Raw genomic sequence first — 27965 nt, forward strand, 5'->3', positions numbered from 1 at the left:
ACACTTTAAAGGAAATCCGGCCCTGTTACTGTTAGGAGGGTTTTAATTATTGGCGGTCATTATCTGCTGCAGTTATCTTTAGAACTGCACTTTTCATCAGGAAACATTATGAATCATGAAATGAACTTACATTTTTTGTGATTTTAGGGGTTTTTAATATCTTGCATAAATATGTTGTAGAACTGTAGGAGGCTTTCTTCAAATTCATATAATCTGTGCTGGAATAATATGACCTAGGAGAAGAAATTCGGTTTACTGCATATTTACTCTTTGCACAAATGTTTCCTATGCATATTAAGTCATGTTTTAATGTTTTAATGTATGAATATAAATTGCAGTAATTTTGGGCGTTTTTAATATCTTGTCTACATATGTTGTGGAATGGTAGGAGGTTCCTCTTCAAACTTATAGATTCAGTGATGGGATAATATGACCTAGGAATCGAAAATAGATGTACTATATATTTAATCTTTGCACATTAATTCCCTATGCATATTCTGTCTTGCTTTTTTTAATGTATGTACGTACACTTTTATGATTCAACTGAATCAAATAAAGTTATTTGAACTTGAACTACTATTCTGTTTTGAATAACCAGTTTTTAATTTGCAAGCCCGAGGTGGGTGTGAGTTGACTGTGGCTACTAAATATGAAAATAGCTAGCAGCTATCACATAATTTATTTCTCCATGCCAGCAACAGCAGTTATGGAAATCAAACTTTTCCTGCAGAATGCCGTTGCTAAGTCTTTGATTTTCACAATAACTGAAATCTGAAAGTCAATATGTACCAAAACTTTCAAATAAAAGGGTCATGTTCGACTGGGAGATGTATTGGGCTCCAAATGACAGGACCTCCACCAGCTACATAAACATTCTATGGAGAAGAAGTAGGGCAGAGAAGCTTCACCCACTAAACAAAATGTTCCCCAGAAAAGCCCCAGAGATGAAAAATTAAATGGTGATAACGTATATTACCATTTTATTTTTTATCAACCTGTCCGAACAGTGTGTTAGGAAGGGGCCGGGCCACTGCTGCAGCAGGGAGGAGATGTGTGCTGGCTGTGCACTCTGGGCCGGACTGGCTACCGGGCATTCTGCAGAGCTGGGGGCTGATGTCACTGCGGTGGGGGCTAATTTCGTAGATGGAGACCTGCGTGTGCTTCAAAATCAACAATGCGAAACGAATTTCGTTTTGCACACGCAGGTCCCCATCAACGAAATCAGCCCCCAGCTCTGTAGAATGTCAAAATGCCCGGTAGCCAATCCGGCCCTGTGTGCACTTAAGTTTAAAGTGTGTATGTCTCTTTGGCTGGCTGTCTTGTGAGGGCCAGCCAGACATGCATATTTTAAACCTCTTTAACCCTGCTACCTTAGTCAGCTGGGTTAGAGAAAGCACAGGCCTCTAGTGCTCTTGAGAGTGCCGAGAGAGGCTGCTCCATCCAATCCTGGTGCTTCTTCATACCGGCCAGCATTAGAGCAGTGCTAGGATTGGTTAGGGGAATTAGCTGGAGCCAATAGAGCGTAGAGGAGACAGAAGCAGAAGATGGACTGGAGCGAGGAGGACATCGTGCAGCAAGCAAGGTAAGTGGCTATTTCTTTTTATTTATAGTCTCCACTCGCCTTGCATGCATGCACCCAGCCACCTCCCATTTACTCCCCCCCCCCCCCACTCTTCCTAGTTGCCAGCGGCTGCTGAAAAAGGTGTATAACCTTTTTTGGTCTCGCCTATTAATCCAGCAAGGGATAATAGACGTGAGTATAGAGGGCAAACCAAGGTCTGAAACCATCGCGGATTTTGGACAGTTCGTGTGGTGCACTCGTGCGGAACGCGCGTCCACATCAAAGCCATCAGCCTCCCTCCCACAGGCATCTGAAGCTTCCCCAGTGTGCGCTCGGCCTCAGGCATTCACCCCAGCGAGCGCTTGGCCTCACTTCTCCTGCCCCCCAATTAGAGCTTCACTTCAAAGGGGCCGCCAATGCTTGTTTAGGTCGAGCTGCAAGGGGCCATTGTGTAAGTACAACTTTTATTTAACTTTCACAACACAGCTTTTTCTCTTCTTGCATTTGTATTTAAATTACCTGCAAACACACGCATATCGCCATTTTATATTAACAACACGGGCACACAGTCAATTTTTAAACTTTCATTATTGTTGTTTGTGGACTCCTTGTTATACCCACTCTGGAGCCTCTGCTTGCATCAGCGCTCCCCCTTCCCCCCAATTTTGAAAGCGCATGTTTCCTGTTCTTTCAACTCTTACAAAGGCTCAGAAGCGGTATGCTGCAAGGGCCATTGTGTATGTACAACTTTTATTTAACTTTCACAACGCGCCGCGCTCGTCTTGCATCTTTATTTAAATTACATGCAGACGCTCTCATTTCACACTTTTAGATTAACAGCATGGGCGCACAGTCAATTTATAAACTGCTGGGTTAATGTTATGCAACACGCTGAAGGTGCAGGGAGAGGTTTGCCGCCGCTCTCTTCTGTCAGACTTTATTTCACTGATCTCTACTCGATTATACCCCCACTCTCTTGTACCGCCATTTCGCTGTCTCCATTCTCGCCTAGTTCTTTCTCTAATTCCAGTTCAAGCCCCTAAATTTTACTAATTTCTCCTTATGGCTTTTATCTCTCCCACTGTCCACAGCCCCACCCTTTCCTCCCTCTTTCCCTTTCATCTCCTTTTTCGTCTTCACACCTCTTAAATCCTTTATTCTCTTCTGTCATAGCTCCCCTCTCTTTCACCTCCTTTTAATTTCTCTACACCCCTTTCTCATTTTTTTGCACCCTCACACACACTGCAACCACTGCACCCTCACACACACTGCACCCTCACACAAACTGCACCCACACACAAACTGCACCCTTGCACACACTGTACCCTCACACACACTGCACTCACACACACTACACCCTCACACACTACACCCTCACACACTGCACCCTCACAAACACTGCACCCTCACACACACTGCACCCTCACACACACTGCACCCTCACACACAATGCACACCCCAACCTCACACTGCACACACTGCAGCATCACACACACTGCACCCTCACACACTGCACCATCACGCACACTGCACCCTCACGCACACTGCACCCTCACACACACTGCACCCTCACGCACTCTGCGCACCCTCACACACTCTGCGCACCCTCACACACTCTGCGCACCCTCAAACACTCTGCGCACCCTCACACACTCTGCGCACCCTCACACACTCTGCGCACCCTCAAACCCTGCACACCCTGCGCACCCTCACACACTCTGCAATGGAATATACACCCCAAATACCACTCAGTGCCACTTAACACTCTCTATATCTATCGCCCTCACTCTATATATCGCCCTCACTCTATCTATCTATCGCATCACCATAGCATCACTCAGCACCACCACAGCATCACTCAGGGGCACCACCACATCACTATGCGCTACCACAGCATCACTGAACGCCACAGCATCACTCGTCGCCACCACATTAGTCAGCGCCACCACAGCATCAATCTGTGCAACTATTCAACAACAACTGGTTCAAATATGTTCTCTCAATGTTTTAAGCTTTATTACAAATGTCACAAAAATATGCTAATATTTCACTTCTGTTCTTGGATTTTCGTCACAAGAAAATACAATGAACATAATCTTCACAAAAGTTATTTACAAAAGCATTTGAAATTATAAATTACCATAACTTTTATTTGAGTATTATTTATTAAAAAAATAAGCCATTTTTATTTGTAATATCAATACATCTAAGTCACGTAAATACAACACATATTGCATAACAAATGCTATAGGTGTCACATTTGCGAAAGTTAAAACTATTGACATTGTAAATGACGAAGCTATTAATTTTGCTATTTTCAAAACCAACACATAAATAAAAAATGTGTCAATTACAATACCAATAGCTCAAACTTTCATAATGCGAGACCTATTGCATTGCAAATGCTTGTTTATCTAGAGAGGGGTAGAAGGAAAGAAACCAGATACAGGGCATATGCTACCTCCTGCAGCTTTTCGTTTTAATGAGGACCCTCTGGTTTACAACACCTATGCTGGGGTGTTAAATGACTCTGCAACAAACAAAATACTAGCAAAATGCGGCAAGGAAGATAGGCAATTCTAGTTATATTGGTACAGGATGTGTGGTGGATAATAGTGTGAGTCTATATTTTATTAACTTTGATAACATTCACAGTGACAGTCATCCATTCATATGGTGATAATCTTAATTCATATGATTTATATTAGATTAGCCTAAGTAAACACTACCTAGTATAAAAGACCACATCTTGTGTGTATACTGATTGGATGTTGGCGGCTTAGGGCAATGTCTCTTCATTATACATTGCAAGAGTAAAAACAGACAAAATAAAAAAGTTACTTACTGTTCAAACGCATCAGTCAACTTCGAGACTTGTGACGGAGTGAATTCCTTTCTACTCATGTAGTAAGAGTTTTCAACCAGTCATGATGCACCTGCAAAATTATACAATGGAATAATAAGGATACAACAGTAAAAGAGGAAAAAACAACCACAAAACAATCCCGTCTAGAAAGAAGACAAATATTGTTTTCTCTGGCACAGCCATTAACAAATAAAGCCTCCTGCAATCGGTTGAGAGAGTGGGTTCGTCCAAAAGCAGATCATTTTATCTGATGGCGAAGAAAGACATTTACTACTAATGTTTTAATATTGGAATAGATGCGAGCGACGCATACATGTATTCATCTTGAAGAAAAACACAAGGCACGAAAGCAGAATTTAATAGTGGGCTTCAGAAGCTTTTCCAAAAGGTCTGTTTCCCAATTCCCAGAAGTGCTAGGTCTATTTAAAAATGATATTTACCTAAACATTCCTGGGCTTCCTTCCTCAATTTGGTATCTCTTAGGGCGCAGCTGAATACCCATTTCTCACAAGTATTTTTTATCTTTTCACATAACGAAAACCTTGACAATTCGAAGGGCCTTAAAACTATACTCCTTTGAGCTTTGGTCAATTTGCTTATCAGAGATAAAAACACACTTTGCTGTCACTGATAATCATCCAGACATTTTTTGCCCATGTGCATGGTTTTAAAATGAAAGGTGTCAACTAGGACATCAAATTTAGATCCATTTATTATTGTGTATTTGAAACTATGCAAAACAAATGAAGAAAAAGAGAATGTCACAAATATGCATAAGAGGGCAACTCTGTGCCACGAAACCTAGTGGAGCCAACCTCAAACTTGTACACAAAATGTATCCACAGAGGAAAGGACAATATTGATGGCAGCCTGCAGGGTTCGACGTTTCAGGTGCAATACCTCTTACATAGTTCCCCGATTCTGTCACCATTCATGGAATCCTGATACTCTTTTCTGTGCAGGGTAAAATGTTTGGGGATCGACTGAGTATTGATCAGCATATATTGATAGTGTTTTTAGCCAGCAGAAAGGTAAACTACTGTGTAAAATGGTACCCCACTCTTAGCCACAGTCCCTATTGTCTCCTTTAACCAGGTTGTAGCCACACAGTAGGTGGCAGTTCTATAACAGCATGGACACAACCCTTTTTTGTCTGGGGTCCCTGGTACGGAAACACTAGTGCTCCCCCCATGCTTTGTTCCTTCATAATTGGAATCCCTTCCCACCAAGTACAGTGTGAAAAACTAGGACATGTATAGGAGGGCACAGATTTCCCTTTCTAGAGAACCTGTGTTGGTATTCTCAAATATGAGGGGTTGTCCTCAGCGAAAAGTATCATCACCATCCCTCTATATTTCAGGCACCCTCAAGCACTACACCCTTGGTTCCTTGTTACTACGTGGTAAGAATGAAGCCAAAAGGTCTGCAAGAAATCACTTGAAGCTTCGAACAACTGTTGCACATCACCTTACTGAGATGTATGTATGTAAGGCGTATTTGTATAGCTCTCTGTACAGTGATAAAGGCAAACATACTGTCCACGAATGATAGAAGAGGGGCCTGGGTTCTGGGAGCAGAAGTTTACCATTATTGCATTGTGATGAAGTGTTCTTTAAGGAGGGAAGTGTTCAATTCTTTCCTAAATTGAAGCAGTGTTGGAGGATTATGGATATGGGAATGCTGCTACAAATCCTTGATCCATAGATGGAAAATGCCTACCGCCTTGTTTTTTATTTTTTTGACTGCTCGTATTTTTCAGGTCCTGGATGAGATGTGCTGTGGCATGAATATTTAAATGAATATATACTAAGCAATATCAATATGTAATATAAAGCCATATATAATAATATATAAAGCAAAGGACTATGGGCCAGATCTATGAAAGGATTTAGTATTTCTTAAATGACCGAATCACAATTTTGGTCAGTTAAAAAATGCTAAATTGCATTTCTATATGTACAGATAGGGAATCACAAAACGCGATTTCTACCCAGTAGAAATTGCATTTTGTGATTTCCTAAATAGGAAATTGCAAATAGCGATTTCCTATTTGCGATTTCCTAAGCACGTGTACAAAGCATTTCTTAAAAGCTCATTTAGGAAATGCTATTACCATCGACTCCAAGTCAATGGTATCAATGTGCAATTTGAAAAAAGCACCCCACAATGCTTTTTTTTTTTTTTTTAAAGTGCCATAACGGGCACACTTGCTCCAAGGGCATTTATGTGCTTTACTTGTGCACCACTTTTTTGGGGGGTGCATCAAGGGGGCATTACTGATTAACAAATCATATTAGAAGTGAAGTGCTTTTCCAGCTTTCGGTTCTTGAAAGATACTAGCAATGTCTGAGAACTGCTGTGTTTGAATGACTTAAAAATTTGCTCCACCCGCCATCACATGATGTGCCCATTGAAGAAAAGAATCTTGGGTGCAACATGTTTGGGGTTCAGTGGTGAGGAAGTGGAGAGAGGAGGGCACAACGTAACCATGCACAGGTAGTTAAATAATGGGGCATACCATAAAAACTGACACGGAAAGAAGAACAAGCATTTGCAATGCAATAGGTCTCGCATTATGAAAGTTTGAGCTATTGGTCTTATAACTGACATTTTTTTTTATTTATGTGTTGGTTTTGAAAATAGCTAAATTAATAGCTTTGTCATTTACAATGCCAATAGTTATAACTTTCGCAAATGTGACACCTATAGCATTTGTAACGCAACATGTTTTGTATTTACGTGACTTAGATGTATTGATATTACAAATAACAATGGCTTTTAATTTTTTTAAATTAATACTTGAATAAAAATGATTGTAATTTATAATGGCAATAGCTTAAACTTTTGTAAATAACTTTTGTGAAGATTATGTTCAGTGTATTTTATTGTGATGAAAATCCAAGAACAGAAGTAAAATATTAACATCTTTTTGTGACATTTGTAATAAAGCTTGAAACATTGAGAGAACATATTTGAACCAGTTGTTGTTGAATGGTTGCACAGATTGATGCTGTGATGGCGCGGAGCGATGCTGTGCTGGTGCTGAGCGATGCTGTACTGGTGCTGAGCGATGCTGTGGTGGTGCTGAGTGATGCTGTGCTGGTGCTGAGTGATGCTGTGCTGGTGCTGAGTGATGCTGTGGTGGTGCTGAGTGATGCTGTGGTGGTGCTGAGTGATGCTGTGGTGGTGCTGAGTGCTGCTGTGGTGGTGCTGAGTGCTGCTGTGGTGGTGCTGAGTGATGCTGTGGTGGTGCTGTGGTGGTGCTGAGAGGTGGTGCTGGGTGGTGGTGGTGTGGTGGTGCTGAGTGATAAAAGGTTATTATTAGGGGTGGAAGAACAATCACTTAGCTCTTCGATAGAGCTCATGGGGACTTTGTTCAATATACAGATCCTACAGAAAGTTAGGAGAAAAATGGGCACTTAAAAAGTGTAGCAAGCGTGTGGTGCATAAAGCAAGATCCTGGCAAAGACTGCCTCAGCATCCGGGATAGCAAGCTGACTCACTGAGTTAATTTCACCTGACATTTGCAAATATCTGCAGAGCCAGAGCTCTTGGCAAGGCCAGCTCTGCCTTCCTCCCTTTTGTAGTCAATAAATGGAATTCTATTAAACAGGCTGATTGAATTTGCTGCACAAGTTACTACTTGTGTAACGATATATCTGTAAGAGACATTAGTTAGTGATAGATTCCTTACCTTAGAATATCCCCAGGCGTCAGACTGGATCCGGAAAGTTTTGCGTAGCAGCACCCTTGCGCGTCGGTAGGCGTCGTCTGCGGCTCCGCGTCCGTCGTCGGCGTCGTGGGCGCCGTGATGACGTTGGAGTACTTAGACGCCGCCTCCGCGTGCTGACGTCAGTTCTTAGCCACAGCTTTTCCGCGCCAGAAGCGCAGAGCCATGACAAAAACCGACACTGGTGCCAAGAAACTAGGGCCCTGAAAGGGGATGACCTTAACCCTAGATATCGGTTCGCAGAACGGGGAGGATGGGTGGGTCGGTAAGGAATCTATCACTAACTAATGTCTCTTACAGATATATCGTTACACAAGTAGTAACTTGTGCATCTGAAAGAGACACGTTAGTGATAGATTCCTTACCTTAGAATAGATACCCCAGCAATACCATCCCCGTGGTGGTGGGTCTGCGAACCAATATTTACACCAGAAAATCCTGGAGAACGGAGCGGCCAAAGTAGCCGTCTCTCCAGACTTGACTATCCAGGCAGTAGTGCCTAGCAAACGTGTGCAACGAGGCCCACGTAGCTGCCTGGCAAATGTCCTGCAAGGGCACACCTCGGCCCAAGGCAGTTGTAGTGGCCGTGGCTCGAGTAGAATGAGCCCGCAGCCCAACAGGTGGTTCCTTCTTAGCCAAGGAGTAACACGCCTGAATGCACATGATAATCCATCGGGAGATGGTCCTCTTGTGCACCGCTTTCCCTTTCTTAGCGCCCGCGTACCCAACAAAGAGTTGATCATCCACCCGGAACTGGCGTGTGCGATCCAGATAGAACGAGAGCGCACGTTTTGGGTCCAGACGGTGGAGCCTCTCCTCCTCTCTCGAGGGGTGCGGAGGCGGAAAGAAGGTGGGCAATGTGATGGACTGCCCAATGTGGAAGGCCGTGACCACCTTTGGCAAGAAGGAGGGCCTAGTCCTCAAAACAACCTTGTCCGGATGGACTGAAAGGAAAGGAGGCTTACAAGAGAGGGCCTGGAGCTCACTCACTCACTCTCCTGGCAGAGGTGATGGCTACCAGGAAGGCAGTCTTCAAAGAAAGAAGGCGAAGTGGACAGTTGTGAAGTGGCTCAAAGGGAGCGCACATCAGAAATGTTAGAACCAGGTTCAAGTCCCACTGAGGCATCACGAAGGGAACAGGAGGAAAAGTATGAGTGATGCCCTTCAGGAATCGATTTACGATAGGGGACTTGAACAAAGAAGGTTGGTCAGGCAGCCTCAGAAAGGCTGAAAGAGCCGAAAGATAGCCCTTGATAGTGCCCAGAGCAGAGCCCTGCTGGGCAAGAGAAAGAAGGAAGAGAAGAACCTCAGAGAGAGGGGCATTGAGGGGATCCACAGCCTTTGCTGTGCACCATGCCACAAATCTGTTCCACCTGCAGGCGTATACCGTCTTTGTGGAGGGACGCCTGGCTGCCAGAATGATGTTGCAAACTTCAGGAGGCAAGTCAAATGGCCTCAACTGTCACCGCTCAATCTCCATGCATGGAGGTGGAGACTGGACAGGTTCGGGTGGAGGACCGTCCCCTGCTGCTGCGACAGAAGGTCCTCCTGAAGAGGCAGACGAACCGGGGGCTCGACTGACATACTGAGTAGCTCGGGATACCAGTACCTTCGTGCCCAGTCAGGAGCCACAAGGATGACTTGTGCCCGGTCGCGCTTGATCTTCTTCAGCACTCTGGGCAGAAGAGGTATAGGCGGAAAGGCGTACAACAGACCGCAGCTCCACTCGCGACGAAAAGCGTCTCCGAGCGAGTGCCGCCTTGGAAATTCCAACGCGCAGAACTGATGACATTGCGCGTTCTCTTCGGTGGCGAATAGATCTAACCAAGGCTCTCCCCATCGCAGAAAGAGGCCTTGCGCCATGTTAGAGTTCAGACGCCATTCGTGATCCATCGAGCACCGCCGGCTGAGTTCGTCCGCCCTGGCGTTCAGAGAACCTGCCAGGTGTTGAACCACCAGTCACGCCCTGATGTTCCAGCCATTGTCAGAGGCGCAGAGCCTCCTGGCATAGGGTCCACGACCCCACCCCGCCCTGTTTGTTGCAGTACCACATGGCGGTGGTGTTGTCTGTGAACACCTGCACTGCACTCCCTCGGACAGACGGGAGGAATGCTTTCAGTGCCAGACGTATCGCCCCCAGCTCCAACAGATTGATATGGAGCCAGGACTCCGCCGGAGACCAGAGTCCTCTGATCTCCGCCTCTCCCAAGTAGCCTCCCCAGCCCTGGAGGGACGCGTCCGTCACAACTACGTACTCCGGTTGGGGCAGGGAGAGGGATCTGTCGTTGACCCAATCGCGGTCCGTGAGCCACCACTGCAGCTGTCTCGCAGTGCCCTCCTAGATCAGGACATGGTCGGACAGGTTGCCCCGGTGCTGGGCCCACTGAAACTTCAGGTCCCACTGCAGAGCCCGCATCCGCCACCGTCCGTGATGCACCAGAAGGATGCAGGAGGCCATCAGCCCCAGAAGCCGCAGCGTCAACCTGACCGAAACCCGAGATAACGGCCTGAAGATCGGAATCAGGGCCTGTATATCCCGGACCCGCTGTTCGGGTGGGTAAACCCGAAACTGCGCCGAGTCGAGAACCGCTCCGATGAAAAGGAGCTTCCGAGAGGGGCACAGGTGTGACTTCGGCACGTTGATGGAAAATCCCAGCCTGTGCAGGAGATCCGCCGTAGTCCGGAGGTGGTTGACGACTGCCTGGGGCGAGCCCGCCTTCAACAACCAGTCGTCTAGGTAGGGGAAGACTGAAACCCCTAACCTGCGCAGGTGAGCTGCGACCACCGCCATCACCTTCGTGAACACCCGTGGGGCGCTGGTAAGGCCGAAGGGGAGCACGGTAAACTGAAAGTGCTCGAGGCCTACCGTGAACCGCAGGTAACGCCGGTGGGCCGGCAGGACGGGGATGTGGAAATACGCATCCTGCAAGTCCAACGCTACCATCCAGTCTCCTGGGTCTAGGGCAGTCAAGACCTGAGCCAGTGTCAGCATTTTTAACTTCTCCTTCCGGAGGAAGCCGTTGACGTTCCTCAGATCCAAGATAGGGCGTAGGCCCCCTTTGCCCTTCTTGGGTACCAGGAAGTAGTGGGAGTAGCAACCACGTCCTACTTCTGGCCCAGGAACGCGCTCAATGGCCCCCTTGGCCCAGAGGGCCGAAACTTCCTCCTGCAGGAGCCGCAAGGGATCCCCCGATACGCGGTGGTGTTGCGGTGGCATGGCTTGAGGGGTCGTCTCGAAGGGGAGGGAGTAGCCCCTTCGGACGATCTGCAGCACCCACCTGTCCGAAGTGACTGTGCGCCAGTGAGAGTGGTGATGGCGAACCCTGCCTCCCACTGGCGTCACATGGGCCGAAAAGCACGGACTAGGAGGGTTTAGAGGCGGATGCTGCGGGGCAGGTGTGGACTGGCTCCGCCTGTTTCCCCGACCACCTCCACGGCGGTTTCCACGGCCGCCGCCGCGCTGGACGACAGTTTGCGGCGATTGGCTGGCGGCACGTGAGGAGGCGCCCCTTCCCTGGCCACGAAAGGGGCGAAAGGCACTCATTTGCTGGCGCGGGCCGAGAGGCCCAAGGACTTGGCCGTAGCCCTGGAGTCCTTAAAGTGCTCAAGCGCGTGATCTGCCTTGTCGCCAAAGAGGCGACGGCCATCGAACGGCATGTCCATGAGTGTATTCTGGACGTCTGCCGAGAAGTTGGCGGATCTCAGCCAGGCGTGGCGTCGTATCGCCACCGTCGTAGCCATCACTCTGCCCAGCGAGTCAGTAGTATCCAGTCCGCACCTGATATTATACTTCGCTGCGTCCCGGCCCTCCAGAAGGGCTTGGCCGAGTTTGGCCCGTACCTCCAACGGACACTCTGGCAGCACTTCCGCCACCGTTTCCCACAGAGAGTGGGTGTAACGGCCCAAGAGGCATGCGGTGTTGGAAGACCGCAGTCCCAAGCTAAGGGACGAGAACACCTTTTTGCCATAGGCCTCGTACCTCTTGGATTCCCGATCGGGAGGAGCCGTAGGGAAGGCGGTCTGGGAGTTAGAGGCCTGGATAACCAGACTCTCGGGGGTAGGGTGGGTGCACAGGAAACATGGGTCGCCCGGGGCCGGGCGGTGGCGTCTGGCCACGTTCCTATCGACAGGCGAACCTGTAGCGGGCCTGGACCAAGTGCCCAAAAGAACGTCCGTCAAGGCCTCATTAAACGGCAGCAGAGGCTCCATGGAGCATGACTGCGGCTTAAGGACCTCAGTGAGGAGGTTAGTCCTCACGGCCGCGACGGGGAGCTCAAGGCCCAAGGCCTTAGCAGCCCTCATCAACACCACACTATATGTAGCGCCCTCCTCCGAAGCCACGGTCGGAGGAGAGACGAATCCAGTGTCTGGAGAGGTGTCCAGGCCACTGGCCTCCCCAAGGTCTCCTGTCCAGTCCATGTTAGACTGACATTCCCTTGTCAGAGGGTCCTCAGACCCCTCCCAATTCTCCTCGTCCCCCATCTCCTGAGATTCAGGGTCATAAGCAAATGAGGTGGGTTCATAGAATTGAAATTCTCCGCACGGCGTCGAGAGCGGCGTCGGTAGACGTCGACCCGACGTCGGAACCCAGTGAGAGGAGGCATCGGGGCCGGCGCCGCCCGAGGACGACGCCAGAGGGGACACCATACGGACCGACCCCGGGGGGGTCGTAAGGTCCACCGGGGACGGTCCATCGCCCGATGAGGGTCCAGCGGCACCCTGCGGCGCCGGGCCCGAAGGCACCGACGACGACGGGGCCGCTGCATCCTGCGGCGCCGGGCCCGAGGGCACCGGCGGTGTCGGGATCGTGGAGCCCTGCGGCGCCGGGCCCGAAGGTTCCGGCGGCGTCGAGGCCGAAGCACCCGACGGCGTCCGGGTCGTAGCCCCCGACCCACTAGGGCTCCCAGACGGGTTCACTGGGCCCGAAGGCGCCGTGGAATCCGTCGGAGGAGAAAGGGACCTCATGGCCATGAGGAAACGCTCGATCTCCTCCGGCGTCGCGTTCAGCCCAGGGACCGGGGGGTATGGGGCCGAATGCGGCGCCCGCGACTCCCGAGGAGCCGCATGGGCGGTGTCACCCGAACCCCCGGCCGCATCGCGCGAGCGTCGGGGGGGAGTCGGAAGAGCGATGATGTCTCTTCGACTTCTTGTGCTTCTTACCTGACGACTTGGACCCGGAGGAGTGGCGCCGACTCCCGGAGCTGTGACGGCTCCGTCCCCGCGACCTGTCCCTCGACCTCCCGTGGGACCAGGACTTCACTCGGCGCGGGGCCGACTGGCGGATTTCGAGTCGCCTGCGGGACCGCTCCCGCCTGGCCTTCCTCGAAAGGGCCCGACAGTCGGAGCAGGCCTCGTCGTCATGGTCGACGCCCAAACACATCAGGCACAGGCGGTGGGGATCCGTGACCGACATGGTACGGTCGCACTTGTCGCAATGCTTGAATCCGGGCATCCCTAACGGCACCGTCGGAGTCGTAAAGACTTCGAAATGGATCAAAAGAGATCACAAAAGTTTAGTCAAAAAGTGACTAGGGAACTGCTCTTTCCAGATCTGCGCTGGCTGGCGCGGAAAAAAAAAAAGAACTGACGTCAGCACGCGGAGGAGGCGTCTAAGTACTCCGACGACGTCATCACGGCGCCCACGACGCCGACGACGGACGCGGAGCCGCAGACGACGCGCAAGGATACTGCTACGCAAAACTTTCCGGATCCAGTCTGACGCCTGGGGATATTCTAAGGTAAGGAATCTATCACTAACGTGTCTCTTTCAGATTTTATTAACAACACTTGTTAATGACAGTAGTGTGGTATAAAGTACTATACAGAAAGCAAGTTAATATTATCATAAGGGGTTAAATCCTTTTGCAGGGTTTTTTCGATTCTGCAGTCTCCTAATAAGGTTTATGCCCTACAACGCAGATCATTTTGTGGGATATGAGCTTTTGAACTACAGTCTGGACACTTCCCTTTACAAACTGCACTTAAGGTAGGCATGCGAAGGTGGTATTAAAGCATGTCTTCCAGAATCAAACTAACTACATGACAACCACTTAGATCTCTACAGTGCTCGACTTGTGATGTTTCAAGCAAAAAAAGTCTATAGTCTCCAATAACAGAACTGCTGGAAGTTAGCACTGCATAAGAGGATACAAGTGTGCACCCAAACCGTAATGACACATGCAGTTGAAAACCTCTAGAGTCACGTGCTTGGCGCTTTAATAACTTAATGGCCATTTACAGTGCTTTAGTTACAACGGTAATCACTTAAATACATGAATTTAGAACTGCTTGAAATTAAATGCGGCCGGTAAATGCTCTCGGCATTGCGGGGGCGGGGTGCGCATTCCTTTGAAGTGTGAAGCAGTGGGGGAGCGGATCCCTTTGCAGTGGCGGCTGGTGAGATTTGAAAGTGGTAGGGCATAAAATTATTGGCGTACTGCACTGCGGCGAGCAAGGGTAGCGGGCGAACCTGAACAACCTCCGGAAGGTTGGGGGGGAGGGGGCATGCACTACAAGATGGACATATATGTGTTTATGATCTAAATATAATCAACATGTTTAATTTGGCATCGCCAAAACTTACTCATGAATGACAAGCCACCTCTGTAATTAAATGTGCAATACACGTGGATGTTCTCAAGACGGCCTGGTGTATGTATTTAGTTGCCAATGTACCTAGGGTAATGTAAGCTTAAAGGTCGCCTAGCAGCAGGGTTCCTACCGTTTGCTTCTATTTTCCCTTTATTTGGAGATCATAAGTTAGGACACAGTAACACAGCTGTTTTATATGTGAGATGTGGCAGTGGCACAAGGGAGCCAAAGACAGCAGACTTCCTGCTATCAGTAGTGTACCCCTCGCCAAAAGCTGTGTTCTCCTGGGGGTTTAAAAAACAGTGTTAGGGGAAGCAGTTTTGAGCGCTGCATTTTCTAATTAAAAAACTGAATGTCAGAAATAAGCATATACAAAAAAAAAAAAATGTTACACCATTTTTTATTGGTAGACATCAATGCAATAACAACCAATATTTCTGAACCATATTCAAGTCACACGTCGCACGTACTTGCAGTAGAAACTGTGTGCAAAGTTGTTTTCTCCCAACTTCGCCTGTTTGTCACAAACACTATAAAAACAAGCACTGGCGTTGCCAATAGGTCTCGCATTAGGAAAGTGTGAGCTATTGGTATTGTAAATGACAATTTTTTTTTTTTTAATATGTGTTGGCATTGAAAATATATAAATTAATAGCATTGTTATTTACAAAGCCAATAGCTTACACTTTCCTAATGCGAGTCCTATTGGCTATGGGAATGCTTGTTGTTAGCCAGCAAGGACAGTGCTGTTGTGGTGCTGAGTGATGCTGTTATGGTGCTCAGTGATGTGGTGGTGTATTAAAGTGATGTGGTGGTGTCCCAGAGTGATGTGGTGGTGTCCCAGAGTGATGTGGTGGTGTCCCAGAGTGATGTGGTGGTGTCCGTGAGTGATGTGGTGGTGTCCCAGAGTGATGTGGTGGTGTCCGTGAGTGATGTGGTGGTGTCCGTGAGTGATGTGGTGGTGTCCGTGAGTGATGAGGTGGTGTCCGTGAGTGATGAGGTGGTGTCCGTGAGTGATGAGGTGGTGTCCGTGAGTGATGAGGTGGTGTCCGTGAGTGATGAGGTGGTGTCCCAGAGTGGTGTGGTGGTGTCCCTGAGTGGTGTGGTGGTATCCCTGATTGATTTTGTGGTGTACATCAGTGATGTGGTGGTGTCCCTGAGTGCTGTGTTGGTGTCCCTGAGGGCTATGGTGGTGTCCCTGAGGGCTATGGTGGTGTCCCTGAGGGCTATGGTGGTGTCCCTGAGGGCTGTGGTGGTGTCCCTGAGTGGTGTGGTGGTGTCCCTGAGTGGTGTGGTGGTGTCCCTGAGTGGTGTGGTGATGTCCCTGAGTGGTGTGGTGGTGTCCCTGAGTGGTGTGGTGGTGTCCCTGAGTGGTGTGGTGGTGTCCCCGAGTAGTGTGGTGGTGTCCCTGAGGGATGATGTGGTGGTGTCCCTGAGGGATGATGTGGTGGTGTCCCTGAGTGATGTAGTGGTGTCCCTGAGTGATGTAGTGGTGTCCCTGAGTGATGTGGTGATGTCCCTGAGTGGTGTGGTGGTGTCCCTGAGTGGTGTGGTGGTGTCCCTGAGTGGTGTGGTGGTGTCCCTGAGTGGTGTGGTGGTGTCCCTGAGTAGTGTGGTGGTGTCCCTGAGTAGTGTGGTGGTGTCCCTGAGTGGTGTGGTGGTGTCCCTGAGTGCTGTGTTGGTGTCCCTAAGGGCTGTGGTGGTGTCCCTGAGTGCTGTGGTGGTGTCCCTGAGGGCTATGGTGGTGTCCCTGAGGGCTATGGTGGTGTCCCTGAGGGCTATGGTGGTGTCCCTGAGGGCTATGGTGGTGTCCCTCAGTGCTGTGGTGGTGTCCCTGAGTGGTGTGGTGGTGTCCCTGAGTGGTGTGGTGGTGTCCCTGAGTGGTGTGGTGGTGTCCCAGAGTGGTGTGGTGGTGTCCCTGAGTGGTGTGGTGGTGTCCCTGAGTGGTGTGGTGGTGACCTTGAGTGGTGTGGTGGTGTCCCTGAGTAGTGTGGTGGTGTCCCTGAGTAGTGTGGTGGTGTCCCTGAGGGATGATGTGGTGGTGTCCCTGAGTGATGTAGTGGTGTCCCTGAGTGATGTGGTGGTGTCCCTGAGTGGTGTGTTGGTGTCCCTGAGTGGTGTGTTGGTGTCCCTGAGTGGTGTGTTGGTGTCCCTGAGGGCTGTGGTGGTGTCCCCGAGTGGTGTGGTGGTGTCCCTGAGTGGTGTGGTGGTGTCCCTGAGTGGTGTGGTGGTGTCCCTGAGTGGTGCGGTGGTGTCCCTGAGTGGTGTGGTGGTGTCCCTGAGTAGTGTGGTGGTGTCCCGGAGACACACAGGTGGGGGGAGGGCAGCCGATCCGGGCTGACTCACCGGCGGACTAAATTTACACTAAATATTAGTGTATTGGGAAGAAAACTATTTTTATTAATGATTTGTCAAATAAGATAGCATCGTTATTAGGAGCACCGCCAGTGCGGGAGGAACATTCTATTTACAATGAATCGGCTCTACGGCAGGTGTAGTATTGGCAATGAAACGTAGTGTTCCTTGATGCGCGGAGGGGGGTTTTAAGATACTGCAGGAGTCTGCAGGGGGGGCGCCGTGAGCTGGAGGTCTTGCGGGGGTGAGCGAGGGCTGAGGGGAAGGGTTATGACTGAGTCTGGGTAGTTAGAGGGGGAGCTGGGTAGTTTCCTAGGGTTATAGGGCGATGGCATCTGGTGTTTTGAAGGGTCCATGAAGAAACGGCGGAGTTCTGTGGTGGTCGGGATGAGGGGATGTGGCGGACAGTAAGGGGGTCTGCAAGGACCGAAGGAGAGGGCGAGCAGCCCGGGACGAGAGAGCTGCAACGCGAGGATGTGGATGACGGGGGGGGGGGTTGGTGGGAGTCTGCGATGATCAGGAGCGGGGGAGGGGGTCCTGGGGGCTTTGATGTGAGAGATAAATTAGGGGCGGGGTGGACTCTGGCAGGGGAGGGAACATGGCCTGGAGAGAGGCCGAAGGGAAGCCGGATGGGGGCGGGAGTGCAATTAACATGGTGTAAACGGTCCGAATTCAACGTAATGTGGGGTCTCTGTGGTCTCTGTTCCTCACAGGAAATGTGTAGCTTTTAGTTGCTGGAATATAGCAGATAGTGGGTTAAATGGACTTGGGACTGCTCACCTACAGCAGCAAAGTCAGGGAGCAACAGGCTTTCAAAATATGCATCAACACAGTCCAAACTGCTGCCCACAGACTCCCATAGCGCTTGTGGATACAAAACTACAGGAGGGAAGGGCGACATCGCATGTCTGGCCCACGCGCCCCGGGGCAACTGCGTGTCCATGCGTTAAGATATTCCTTACACACACGAGATCCTGCTGCCAATACGATCTTGGGACAAATTGGAGGCCAGTTGGAAGCCGGCGGGAGACGGGGCTGCGGAGGTTCAGTGGCTATGGGGAGGTAGGCAGAGGTTGGTGTGAGATTACAGCGCAGATGCTGGGGGGGACAGTGCAGGGGAGGAGAACAGCTAGGGATTATTGTCACTGTGTCGCATTAAATGGCAATATTCCAAAACGATTAAAGGGAGCTTTGGTTTTAAAGTGACGAAAAGTAAATCTTAATGTTCTCATATCCGAAAAACATGAATTACAAAATGAATAGCAGGGCCAGTCTATGAAGTGTTAACAAAGAAAAAAGTAAAGTTTTCAGGTTTTATTTTCCACGGCGGGAGAGCCTGGGGCGGGAATGCGAGCGAGGGGAGGCAGGCAGATTAGGAGGGAAGCCGGATGGGGGCGGGAGAGCCTGGTGAGGGTGTGAATGCGCGAGGGGAGGCAGGCGGATTAGGAGGGAAGCCTGATGGGGGCGGGAGAGCCTGGTGGGGGGCGTGAATGCGAGAACCGAATACTCTGAGCTTTCCAAGTGTTTGTGAAAATTTATTCCTAACTAGCTAAAAGCGTCAGAATACGTGCATGGTTATTACGATCTCTATATTCCAATGTGATTGTCATATCGAAAATAGTATAGCTCAGCTGCTCATGAAAACTTAAAGCTCATTTTGAAATGGGTTCTCACGAGCTGCAGTTACAAATATGATGTCATTTGTTTTTAATTGGTTATTTTTACCGTGTTTTTATAAGGAGCCCTCGGTGGAAAAAAAGTGGTGAAGTCCGTTTTGTATGTTTACAGATGAGCGCTCCGTAATGTTGTGTGCAGCTGTCCCGGCATCCCCTTTGACTGGTGATGGCTGAATCATAGAGTGATGTTAGAGCGGAAACCCGGGTCCCCTGAATCAGAGTTGTTTTAGGATCCACAGTGTTCCGGTCAGACCTAGGCTCTCTCTCTTGAACATGGCGGCAGTGAAACAGCATCAATCGCTGCTTGAAGAACCTCCGCACCTCAATGGAGAGTTGGAACTAGAGGACAAGGATGATGAGGCAGATACCAGACGGCAAGGCTGTGATTGCGTGGAGAGAGGGGAGGTGCTGGTGTGGGAGGGGGAGGAGTGCTGCTAGGGCAAGGCTGTGATTGCGTGGACAGAGAGGGGAGGTGCTGGTGTGGGAGGGGGGAGGTGCTGGTGTGGGAGGAGTGCTGCTAGGGAAAGGCTGTGATTGCGTGGAGAGAGAGGGGAGGTGCTAGTGTGGGAGGGGGGAGGTGCTGGTGTGGGAAAGGGCAAGGCTGTGTTTGCGGGGAGAGAGAGGGGAGGTGCTGGTGTGGGAGAGGGGAGGTGCTGGTGTGGGAGGGGGGAGTTGCTGGTGTGGGAGGAGTGCTGCTAGGAGAGGAGTGAATGCTCGTGCATGTTTGCTCACGTGATTCACGTGAACTGCAAGAAAACCGCGGCTGAAAGCCCTTTGGTTTGAAGAGAAAATAGCCGACTTGAATTCTCCCCATTTCCCATTCCTGCGGAATGGTAAAGGCGAGACCTAAAAACTATGTGAAGGTCAAGAAGTTATATGCAAATGTGTAAGTATTTTGTACGCAGGTGTAAGTTGATGTACCTTTCGTCATCAATGGAGAGCCACCCACGAGAAAAAGCTAATTTATGCACTTGTTTACAAAATGCTTGAGTGTTGCTAGTGCAACAGGGCTTCCGAGAAATAGTCAGGAAACAATTAACAAGGTATGTATTTCACACCCAACAAGCACACCACTAAAAACACAGTTTCACGGCACTGGCAATAATCTATGCAAGCTAGGGCTTATGGCACAAAATGCCTGCAAATTACAAGCACTATTTTATACTTTAAAGAGAAAAAAACACGATATTTTGGCACTTTGCTTCAGCCTATAACCAAAGATAAAAGAAAGCATTATTGCAGTAGAATTAAAGCGCACCTTAATTTAGAGACCAGCTGTACTCACATTATGTTTGGAGTAGGAAAGGAAGTCTAATCAGGTCATGGTGTCGCAGTAGACGGAGACGCTGCACACCAACAGTGCACAGCAGATCTTTCAACCAGTGCTATTAAAGGTGGTGCAGACTGGCCCTTCGTTTAAACAGAATAATCTTAATTTAAAATTGAGTTGGATGTCCGTTCTATGAAAGATGATCCCAAACACCGACTTTCTCGTGAGATCAAGGAAGTTGCATGTTTGAGGAGAGATCCTTTATTCTATTGCAGGACAGGAGGCTCCGATTATGCTAGTCTCATTTCTTTATTGAAATGCTCAGCAGCCAAGTAAAAAACCACATTACCCAGAAACACTTGGGTAATAACCATAGAGTCTTGTTAGTATAAATAGGTGTACAGACAATCCCACTTCCTCTTTCTTTGCTGCTCCGCAGCCAGTTAAGTGCTTCTTACCTTACTATTGTTGTTTGCCTTGCACTTTGTATTGCTTGCGCGGCTTCTGTTTAATATTTCCTGCCGCTTTGTTTTCCGCGCTTATCGCGCTGCTTGCGCTTGCCTTCGCCATTCCGTTCGTGTTGCGTTTCGGTGGCGGCGCGGCTGGGTGCGAGGCATCTCCACCCTGAGGTCGGGCGCTTTGTGCCTGGGTTCTCTTGTTATTGTGGAGTGGATTTTGGGGTCAGGGCTGCCTCGCGCTGTTCGCGCGAGCTGCTCTCCTTCCTGTTAGGCGGCCGGTTCAACGCGCATGCGCGTTTTGATATTTCCGGCGCTCCGTGTTGTTTCTTCACCGGAGCTCTTCTGAAGGACGTCCCCTGCGGCGTTAACGCCCACAAGCCTCCAGGATTGACCCTGTCGACGCCAGTCTCTAGAATAGGATACTGGTTGTAAAATTTGGCATAGGCTTTGCCTAGGGTGACGTTTTTGGTGTCCGTAAGCCCTCCCTCCACTCTCTACATATTTTAACCTGTAGTCTCTACAGCTTTGGCTTACTGTGAGGGTTTTTCACCCCCCTTTATTTGAGCCTTTGGCTTATTTATACCTTACATTCCTCATTTGTGGGCATATATTTTCACACTACTTGTGAATCATGAGTGACTATTTCTATGAGGATGAGGAAGAGTACGATGAGGAGGCTCCAGACTCCATGGAGCAACATCTGGTAGAGGCTTTGGACCGTGGAGTCCAACATTCAATGAATAAGGCACTGGTGCGTGCTATCACGCCTCTCAAAAGGCACTTGACTAAATATGCTGAACAGCAGGGTTGGGTCCCTGCGGCTAAGAAGTCGTCATCTTCTCCTGCTACTCCACATTCTTCTGTCTTCAAGAAATTGGCGCAGTCCTTGTCCTCTGCAAAACCTGCCGCTGTTGTTGAGGAAGATGAGAGCGATGACCTGCAGTCCTCCTCTTCCTCGGATCCCGCTCCTCCCCCTCCCAAGAAAAAGAAATGCAAGGAGCATTTTGTCGATGCGTCTTTGCATCCACCTGTCCTGACGTTTGAGCCGGAGGACATTGTCCACCCCCAGTCCACGGCTTGGCTTCCTTCCCAGGCTGTGACGGAATACGTCCAGCAGCACATACGCCAGCCCTTTGAGAAGGAGGTACGTGCCTGTCTCCGGTCTGAGTGCCTGCGACCAGACTTGGCTGATCATCTGGCGGAGACCCCTGAGGTGGATCCCACTATGACGACGTACCTCCGCAAATTTGCGAAGGATCCCAAAAAGGGTCTGGATAGGTCCTGGCGGGCTTGCCAGGACAAGATTTTAGATCTCCTGGGGCCCCTCACCAAAATGTTGGACCTTGGTTTCCTGGCTAAGAGTACTAACCGGATGGTGGATCCAGATGAGCTGATTAATTGGGCTCAGCGCGCCATTTGCCAGTTGGGTAATGCCAACTGTGCGCTCTCTGCTGAGAGGCGCAGGTCCATTTTGCTAAAACTGGATCCTAAATTGCAAGAATTGGCCACTTCTGAGTCGGGTCCTGCGGCTCAGGGTCTTCTTTTTGGGCAACCATTTTTGAAGGAGCTGACCAACTTTGTAAATACCTTCAGCGGCCTGGATAAGGCTCAAGCGTCTCTCCGCCGGACCCTTCGTCCGGTTTTCAACAGGGCCGGAAGAAGTAGGGGGCGTTCCTCCGGCCGTGGTCAGCAGCAGCCCTCCCAGAAGGGGTACCAGTCCCAGCGGGGAGGTCAGCAGGACTCGGGATATACCCCTCGTTCAAACTTCTATCCCTCAAGAAAAGGACGTGGCCAGTTCAAAAAAGGACGTGCTGGTGGATCCGCCGGCGGCTACCACGATTCCGCCACTTCAGGTGAGCATTCTTCCTGCATGCAGTGTTGTTCTGGGGGGCAGGATTCGCCTTTTCCTAGAGAACTGGCGATCAATCTCCAGCGATGCATGGGTGCTGGAGACAGTTCAGGGCTTCAAGCTAGAGTTTTATCATCCTGTTCATCAGTCCCGTCTGCCTTTTCCTCTCCATTTCTCAAACCAAAGTCGAGAGTTCATCACAGAGGAACTCAGGTCTCTGGAGGCCAAGGGGGCGATTGTGCCGACGGTGCGCCATCCTCAGGGCTTTGCCAGCTCAATCTTCCTTGTGGAGAAGAAGGGAGGGGGATCGAGGTTGGTCCTCAACCTGAAGGACTTCAATGCGGGAGTGGTTTACCGCCACTTCAAGATGGAGGGAATCCATCTGTTGAGGGATCTCCTGAGGGAACAGGATTGGATGGTCCGTCTAGACCTCAAGGATGCATACCTCTCGGTTCTGATTTTTCCACCCCATTGCAGTTTTCTTCAATTCCAGTGGCTGGGGATATGGTATATCAATATCAGGTTCTTCCATTCGGCCTTTCGTCAGCACCGTGGTGCTTCACGAAACTATTGCGCCCGGTCGTGGAATCTCTCCGCAGTCGCGGAGTTCGCTTGATCATCTATTTGGACGACATCCTCCTGTTAGCGGATTGTCCGATAAAGCTTATGACTCACTTGACGTGGACCGTAGACCTGCTCCAGTCTCTGGGGTTTTTGGTGAATGTTCCCAAATCTGTACTTCAACCTACACAGGTGATAGATTTCTTGGGGTTTCAAATCAATTCCCTTTCTTGTCAACTTCTGCTACCTCGTCAGAAAGTTCGTTACATCAAACGGGAATTGAAGTCTGTTGTCTCGAGTCCGACGGTGTCGTTGAGATCATTAGCTCGAGTTGTCGGTCTTTTAGCGTCTTCTCTGCAGGCGATATTTCAGGCTCCGCTGCATTACCGTGCGTTGCAGCGTTTGAAGATTCAGCATCTTCAGAGGGGCCTTCGCTACTCCGACCGCATCCCTCTGTCGGAGGAGGCGAAGTCGGAGATGACGTGGTGGTTGAATCACATGGAGGCCTGGAACGGCAGAGCCCTCTTCGGATCTTCTCCGGAGATTGTGATCGAGTCGGATGCCAGTCAATGGGGCTGGGGAGCCCGCTGCGGTTCAGTCACGACAGGGGGACGGTGGTCCCCCCAAGAACGCTATCTCCACATCAATTGTTTGGAGTTACTGGCGGGATAGTTCGCGATCAAATGTCTGTCTCCACTTCAGTCCCGCTGCTGTATACTTCTCCGAATGGACAATGTATCAGCAGTCCGTTATATCAACAAGCTCGGAGGGACTCGTTCGAGGTTGTTGGCGGAGATCGCCAAGGAGTTTTGGCATTACTGTCTACACAACGGGATCACAGTTATTGCGGAGTACCTTCCCGGTTGTCGCAATGTGGTGGCGGATTGGAATTCCAGGTACCTGAGGGATTTCAGCGACTGGAGACTCCATCCGCGTGTGTTTCGGCAACTTCTACGGACCTGGGGCCCTTGTCAGATCGACCTCTTTGCGTCCCGGCTCAATGCCAAACTTCCCCGGTTCTTCAGCTGGAGACCGGACCCGAAGGCTCTGGCAACGGATGCCTTCCTTCAACCGTGGCCGACCTCCCTGTGTTATGCGTTTCCCCCGTTTATGATGATCCCCAGGGTTCTGGCCTATGTGAAACGTTTTCAGGCGGAGCTGATTCTGATCACTCCTCTGTGGTGGGCTCAGCCTTGGTTCCCTGTTCTCTTGGAAATGACTTGCGCATTGCCATTTCTTCTGCCTCAGAAGCGGAATCTCCTGTTAGATCCGCTTCAGAATCCACATCCCCTGGTTCAGTCAGGCTCTCTCCTTCTCCTGGCGTGGCGGATTTCGGGGAACGGTGGGCTGTGTCAGGCCTTTCTTTGGACGCTACCAGACTCCTCAGCAACGCCTGGGCACCAAATACCCACAAGCGTTACAGGGGTTCCTGGAAACGTTGGAGTGACTGGTGTGCTCAACGGCAAGCTGATCCAACATCAGCGGATGTTTCTTTAATTGTCAATTTTTTGGCCTCCCTGTATTCGGCTTCTGGTCTGGCGTACCGTACTATCAATAATTTCCGCTCTGCTATTTCGGCAGGTCATGTTCCGATTGATGGTAAGCCTGTAGGGGAACATCCTTTGGTGTCCAAGGTCCTTAAGGGCGTTCGTATGGCTGTCCCTCCGCGTCCCAAATATGTGGCCTTATGGGACGTTTCGGTTGTTTTGCGATTTTTAGAAGCCTGGCCGGTTAATTCCTTGCTTTCGCGCAAGCAACTTTCGGCCAAGCTTACCATGTTGCTATGTTTGCTTTCTTGCAAACGGATTTCTGACGTTCACGCATTGGATCTTGCTGGTCGGAGTTTTACTCCTGAAGGGGTTACATTTCGCCTTTCCCGGCGCACCAAGACTGATACTGAGATTATCACTTACCCTTCTTTTCCGGCTCATCCCAACCTTTGTGTGGTCCAATGCCTGAAAGCTTATGAGGTGAGTACTTCTCTTATTCGTTCTGATATGCATGGTCAACTGTTGATTGCATTGCTGAAGCCTTTCCGCCCCGTTACTCCAGCTACGTTGGCTCGCTGGGTACGGTGGCTTATGGGAGAGGCAGGGATCGATGTTTCTGTTTTTGGGGCTTATTCAGCTCGTGGAGCCATGGCCTCTAAGGCCTTTTCATTGGGGGTCACCTTGGGGGACCTTATGAAAGCTGCTGATTGGTCAACAGATTCAGTGTTTAAGACTTTTTACTTTAAACCTGTACCTACGGTTGCGTCTGTGGTGTTGGATGAGCTTTGAACAAGCATAATCGGAGCCTCCTGTCCTGCAATAGAATTCAAAATTTGCAAACATTTGTGACAAGAATTTTCAATTCTATTAAGGACTAGGAGGCGAGGATTATCCCACCCATAGATTGTACATTGTGTTACTGACAATTGTTTTGCATTAGTCTGTTACAACAGTATATATTGCATTGTCTTCTTTTCCCACCCTTACTTCGGAATATGTCTGATTTTGTTGGAATGGCTATTACGACTTTGTGTCTTTTTTCAGGTTCGGATCCCAAGTGATGCGCCTCCGGTTCCTCGTAGGAGCACCTGTTATCTTCTCTGAAGAAGTCTCCTGTTTTCTGCCTTCGGCTGTTTGGGATGTCTCCCTTCGTTACCTTCAATGGACGGTTCTTTGCTGTTGCATTGACTTTTGGATTGTTTGCTGTTTCCTGGATTCTCCTCACCAAAGAAAGAGGAAGTGGGATCGTCTGTACACCTATTTATACTAACAAGACTCTATGGTTATTACCCAAGTGTTTCTGGGTAATGTGGTTTTTTACTTGGCTGCTGAGCATTTCAATAAAGAAATGAGACTAGCATAATCCTCGCCTCCTAGTCCTTAATAGAATTGAAAATTCTTGTCACGAATGTTTGCATGTTTGCAAATTTTGAACTATACACATGCTCAAAGGTGCATTTTTGCACTACCTGATCAAGTATCAAAACACTATCATACCTCTTTTGCTGCCTTTTTAACATGGCGGGCCTGCGTGGATTTTGGAGTGTGATTTAGGCTCATGAAATTTGAATAGCCATTTTCGTAAACTACCACTCCTTAAATTCGTAAAATAAAAACTCCCAGAGCCCAATTCCGTGTACTATTAAAGCAGTGGTTCCCAAACTTTTTTGACCCGTGGCTCCCTTGACGCGGTTGGCCGTGGCTCCCCACCATTTTTTTGCCGGTGGGTCAGGCAGAGCACTGTGCTAGGCACGGATTTTTGGCTTGAGTTTTTTAGGCCACGCCCTTTGTTGCATCGGCCACGCACTTTGAGACACCCCCCCTCCGTTTTTTTTCATCCCACTTGGGGCCCTGCATTTGCATGGTTATAGGAGTGCTTCTCCCAACACATTTTACCTAGAATTCCTGACTAGTTTTGCAGTACAAAGTGTGGGAAACGTGCAGTATTGCCTTGTTAACTCTTTGTTCTTACTATGAAACTCATAAAGGGGAGAGAATGCCACAACCTGGCGCCTCAGTTTACCAGGTGTGAAACACGGGGTGGGGGGAGAAGATAAGTGAGGCTCAGTGTCCTGCCACTGTGATCTCTTATCAAAGGTGCTCAGGTGCGCATTGTTTCCTTCAACCATAAATTCTGTAATCTTATGTAATGCCGTAAAGTACAGGAAGATCTACAGGGCACTTCACTCCCGTATGCAAGACCTATTGCATTGCAAATGCTTGTTAGTGTATGTTACCTAAATAGTGAATTTCAGTCAGGAAAACTGGAATTAAGCTGCAATGGAGGACCAACTATGCGGCAGAGGTAAATTAGTTAAGCTAGCATAAGAGAAAAATTATTTGATTTCAAACATCACATTGTGTGGCAGAATTATTTTATTATTAAAACACATTAATACTTGATTAAAGTAATACACAACTGGCTGGTGACCAGTTACTTTTTTGTAAGGAGTGTCAGTGCGTGTGACCAGCTATGACACCTTTTTTTGTAACTTTTGATCCATTTCAGCTGGAGCCAACTTTGTTTGTGTCGGAATCTGTACATTATGCCGCTGTTGGTGGATCGTGTAGTAAGGGTAGGTTTTCCATATTTATGTGGAAAACGGCGCAGTGAGTCGCAATTTTAACTGCCCTGGTCCATGTATGTAGATGAATGCAGGCCAGGATGCAGGACTTCTGATGTTTATAAGGCGCTATGATACATGGTCCTTTCAGCCAATCCTTAACCCCTGTTTATGCAGAAACATAGACAGTCGGTGAATCCTCTGTGACCACCTAATTAACTCCAGGGCATTATGGAACCTTGGAGTCCAGCCACCAGCAATGCGTTGCCATAATCTTCCAGAGCTCGACCCAGCAAAGAAACCGGAAATGGCGTACTTATAAATAGCCTTGTGACGCAGGGTAATTCACGGACAGGCAGTTCAGGTGCAATGGACGCGGCTGGAACGTGGTCGTATTTTGATTGCATCAGTTGATGAGGAGAGGCAAAATCTGTTTATGTTGAAATTTAATATGGTCGCCTGGGTTGTAAGCAGATCTAATTAGCTATCAGTACCTGGGCTCTCGGTCACTGCTTCTTGCTCACGAAATGTACCCGTAAAGAGATCTTTTCCCTCCTGTGGGCTTGCAGAAAAGCTATTTTCTCTGCTTATGACTTTGCAGCTAAGAGCGCCCTTCTCTTAAAAAATTGATACTTGTATAGCGCACTACTCACCCGCAAGGGTCTCAAGGCGCTTGTACGAATACCGCTGTGGAACCCATCCTGGCTTTCCCTGTGAGGCGTCCACTCCTGGGCACCCCCAAGGTGGAGGCCAGGCATCCTTAGCGTTGTGGGGGCCGTTGTAGAGATTAAGCAAGCTATTGCTCAGAGTTGCAGAGTGGGACTCCATGATTGGAATAGGCACCGAGACGAGAATTATCAGGTCCGAGGAATTTTGAGCCCAAAACCCGCCGAGGCGGGGAATTGAACCCTGGTATCAGGGTATGCCGCTCCAACCATTGAGCCACACTTCTCCACTTAAGATTCTCTAGGGAAGAGCTCCGTGGGTGTTTTGT

The 27965-nt window shown here is 49.3% G+C and overlaps 1 protein-coding gene across 6 annotated transcripts in view; it reads right to left on the reverse strand.

Moving 5' to 3' along the window:
• Positions 1 to 27965, reverse strand: part of LOC147691885 (uncharacterized) — a 125343-nt gene that overhangs the window by 40137 nt on the left and 57241 nt on the right. For all 6 annotated transcript variants that reach the window (XM_086938155.1, XM_086938157.1, XM_086938158.1 and 3 more), the window contains exon 2: positions 4407 to 4497. The gene's annotated coding sequence lies outside the window, so the exon portion shown is untranslated. The remainder of the gene's footprint in view (positions 1 to 4406; positions 4498 to 27965) is intronic.

This window comes from Lissotriton vulgaris, chromosome 9, assembly GCF_964263255.1.
Source record: "Lissotriton vulgaris chromosome 9, aLisVul1.2, whole genome shotgun sequence".
Lineage (NCBI taxonomy): Eukaryota > Metazoa > Chordata > Amphibia > Caudata > Salamandridae > Lissotriton > Lissotriton vulgaris.